The sequence below is a fragment of the Arachis hypogaea genome, chromosome 11 (genome assembly GCF_003086295.3).
Source record: "Arachis hypogaea cultivar Tifrunner chromosome 11, arahy.Tifrunner.gnm2.J5K5, whole genome shotgun sequence".
In the NCBI taxonomy this organism is placed as follows: Eukaryota; Viridiplantae; Streptophyta; class Magnoliopsida; order Fabales; family Fabaceae; genus Arachis; species Arachis hypogaea.
The window spans coordinates 90,374,092-90,377,985 of NC_092046.1; the positions used below are offsets into that span (position 1 = coordinate 90,374,092).

The 3,894-nt window shown below is 39.1% G+C and overlaps 1 non-coding gene across 1 annotated transcript; it reads left to right on the top strand.

Moving 5' to 3' along the window:
• Window positions 1-2,221: 2,221 nt before the first annotated feature.
• LOC112725051 (small nucleolar RNA R71) lies at window positions 2,222-2,329 on the top strand. Its single transcript, XR_003164182.1, has one exon. It is a non-coding gene; the product is annotated as a small nucleolar RNA R71 (small nucleolar RNA).
• Window positions 2,330-3,894: the final 1,565 nt, after the last annotated feature.

Genomic DNA, 3,894 nt, shown 5'->3' on the forward strand with positions numbered 1-3,894 from the left:
ATCCTTGCACCATGTATCGTGCAAAATGCCCCTTGCTGCCAATCCTGGCGTTAAACGCCAGGCTGCTGCCCATTTCTGGCATTTAACGCCAGCTTCTTGCCCATTCCTGGCGTTAAACGCCAGTCTGGTGCCCATTTCTGGCGTTAAACGCCAGTCTGGTGCCCATTTCTGGCGTTAAACGCCAGCTTTTTGCCCATTCCTGGCTTTAAACGCCAGTTTGGTGCCCATTTCTGGCGTTAAACGCCTAGAATGGTGCCAGACTGGGCGTTTAACGCCCATTCTGTTACCCTTACTGGCGTTTAAACGCCAGTAAGTTTCTCCTCCAGGGTGTTCTATTTTTCATTCTATTTTTCCTTTTGTTTTTGCTTTTTCAATTGTTTTGTGACTTCACATGATCATCAACCTATAGAAAACATAAAATAACAAAAGAAGATAGAAATTTATTATAGATAAGTAAAAATTGGGTTGCCTCCCAATAAGCGCTTCTTTAATGTCAATAGCTTGACAGTGGCTCTCGTGGAGCTTTACAGATATTCAGAGCAATGTTGGAACCTCCCATCACCAAACTTAGAGTTTGAATGTGGGGGTTCAACACCAAACTTAAAGTTTGGTTGTGGCCTCCCAACACCAAACTTAGAGTTTGATTGTGGGGGCTCTGTTTGACTCTGTATTGAGAGAGGCTCTTCATGCTTCCTCTCCATGGTGACAGAGGGATATCCTTGAGCTTTAAACACAAGGGAGTCTCCATTCACTTGAATGATCAATTCTCTTCTGTCAACATCAATCACAGTTTTTGCTGTGGCTAGGAAGGGTCTGCCAAGGATGATGGATTCATCCATACACTTCCCAATCTCTAGGATTATGAAATCAGCAGGGATGTAATGGTCTTCAACCTTTACGAAGACATTCTCTATAAGTCCTTAAGCCTGTTTCTTTGAATTATCTGCCATCTCCAGTGAGATTCTTGCAGATTGTACCTCAATGATCCCTAGTTTCTCCATTACAGAGAGAGGCACGAGGTTTATGCTTGACCCTAGGTTACACAGAGCCTTCTCAAAGGTCATGGTGCCTATGGTACAATGTATTGAGAACTTTCCAGGATCTTGTCTCTTCGGAGGTAATCTCTGCCTAGTCAAGTCATCCAGTTCTTTGATGAGCAAGGGGGTTCATCCTCCCAAGTCTCATTACCAAATAACTTGGCATTTAGCTTCATGATTGCTCCAAGATACTTAGCAACTTGCTCTTCAGTAACATCTTCATCCTCTTCAGAGGAAGAATACTTATCAGAGCTCATGAATGGCAGAAGTAGATTCAATGGAATCTCTATGGTCTCAGTCTGAGCCTCAGATTCCCATGGTTCCTCATTAGGGAACTCCTTGGAGGTCAGTAGACGTCCATTGAGGACTTCCTCAGTGGAGATTACTGCCTCTTCCTCCTCTCCAGGTTCGGCTATGTGAGACGTGTTTATGGCATTGCACTCTCTCTTTGGATTCTCTTCTGTATTACTTGGGAGAGTACTAGGAGGGAGTTCAGTAATTTTCTTACTCAGCTGACCCACTTGTGCCTCTAAATTTCTAATGGAGGACCTTGTTTCAGTCATGAAACTTTGAGTGGTTTTAATTAGATCAGAGACAATGGTTGCTAAGTCAGAGTGGCTTTGCTTAGAATTCTCTGTCTGTTGCTGAGAAGATGATGGAAAAAGCTTGCTATTGCTAAACCTGTTTCTTCCACCATTATTGTTGTTGAAACTTTATTGAGGTCTCTGTTGATCCTTCCATGAGAGATTTGGATGATTTCTCCATGAAGGATTATAGGTGTTTCCATAGGGTTCTCCCATGTAATTCACCTCTTCCATTGCTGGGTTCTCAGGATCATAAGCTTCTTCTTCAGAGGAAGCTTCCTTAGTACTGCCTGTTGCTGCTTGCATTCCAGAGAGACTCTGAGAAATCATATTGACTTGTTGGGTCAATAATTTATTCTAAGCCTGTATGGCATTCAGAGTATCAATCTTAAGAACTCCCTTCTTCTGAGTTGTCCCATTATTCACAGTATTCCTTTCAGAAGTGTACATGAATTGGTTATTTGCAGCCATTTCAATGAGTTCCTGAGCTTCTACAAGCGTCTTCATCAGATGAAGAGATCCTCTAGCAGAGCTATCTAATGACATCTTGGATAGTTCAGACAGACCATCATAGAAAATTCCTATGATGCTCCATTCAGAAAGCATGTCAGAAGGACATCTTCTGATCAATTGCTTGTATCTTTCCCAAGCTTCATAGAGGGATTCTCCTTCCTTCTGTCTGAAGGTTTGGACTTCCACTCTAAGCTTGCTCAATTTTTGAGCTGGAAAGAACTTTGCCAAGAAGGCATTGACTAGCTTTTTCCAAGAGTTCAGGCTTTCTTTAGGTTGTGAGTCCAACCATGTCCTAGCTCTGTCTCTTATAGCAAAAGGAAAAAGCATAAGTCTATAGACTTCAGGGTCAACCCCATTGGTCTTGACAGTGTCACAGATTTGCAATAATTCAGCTAAGAACTGATGAGGATCTTCCAATAGAAGTCCATGAAACTTGCAATTATGTTGCATTAGAGAAACTAATTGAGGCTTAAGCTCAAAGTTGTTTGCTCCAATGGTAGGGATTGAGATGCTTCTCCCATAGAAGTCGGGAGTAGGTGCAGTAAAGTCACCAAGCACCTTCCTTGCATTGTTGGCATTGTTGTTTTCGGCTGCCATGGTTTCTTCTTCCTTGAAGAGCTCTGTTAGGCCCTCTAAAGAGAATTGTGCTTTAGCTTCTCTTAGCTTTCTCTTCAAGGTCTTCTCAGGTTCAGGATCAGCTTGAAAAAGTATGCCTTTATCTTTGTTCCTGCTCATATAAAAGAGAAGAGAACAAGAAAGTAGGGAATCCTTTATGTCACAGTATAGAGATTCCTTGAGGTGTCAGAGGAAAAGAAGAATAGAAGGAGGAGGTAGATGGAAAAGAATTCGAACATATAAAGGAGGGAGTTCGAATTGCACCTTGAAGAAGAGTGTTAGTCCTTTAAAAAGAAGGATGTGAGAAGATGGGAAGAATTCTCGAAAATAAAGTAAAAGATTTTGAAATAATTAAAAGAAATTTTGAAAAATTGATTGATGATTTTCGAAAACTAAAATTGGGAAAGAAATTAAGTGATTTTTGAACAAGATTTTGAAATTAGAGATCAAAAAGATATGATTGAGAGTTAATTTTGAAAAAGATGTGATTGAGAAGATATGATTGAGAAGATAAGATGGAAAATCAATTTAAAAAAAAAAGAAAGTTTTAAAATTAAAGTTGATTACTTGACTAACAAGAATTTAGAAGATATGATTCTTAAAATTTAAAATTTGATCCTTTCTTAATAGGCAAATAACAACTTGAAAATTTTGAAGTAAATCATTAATTTTAGCAAGGATTTTCGAAAATAGTAAAAAAAATAAAAAAATGGAAAGAAATTGATTTTGAAGAGATATGATTGAAAAGATATGATTTGAAAAAGATTTGATTTTGAAAAATTATGAAGATTTGAAAAAAAATCTGAATTAAAAACAAAATCTTTCCTCTAGTGTCATCCTGGCGTTAAACGCCCAGAATGGCATCTATTCTGGCGTTTAACGCCCAAAACTCTACCTTTTTGGGCGTTAAATGCCCAGCCAGGTACCCTGGCTGGCGTTTAAATGCCAGTTTTCCTTCTTCACTGGGCGTTTTGAACGCCCAGCTTTTTCTGTTTGGTTCCTCTGCTGAATGTTTTGAATCGTCAATTTTCTGTATTATTGACCTGAAAAGACACGATTTTGAAAATATTTTTGAATTTTTAATGATGAAAAACAATCAAAATACAACTAATCTTAGGAAACTCAAATCAAACAATGCATGCAAG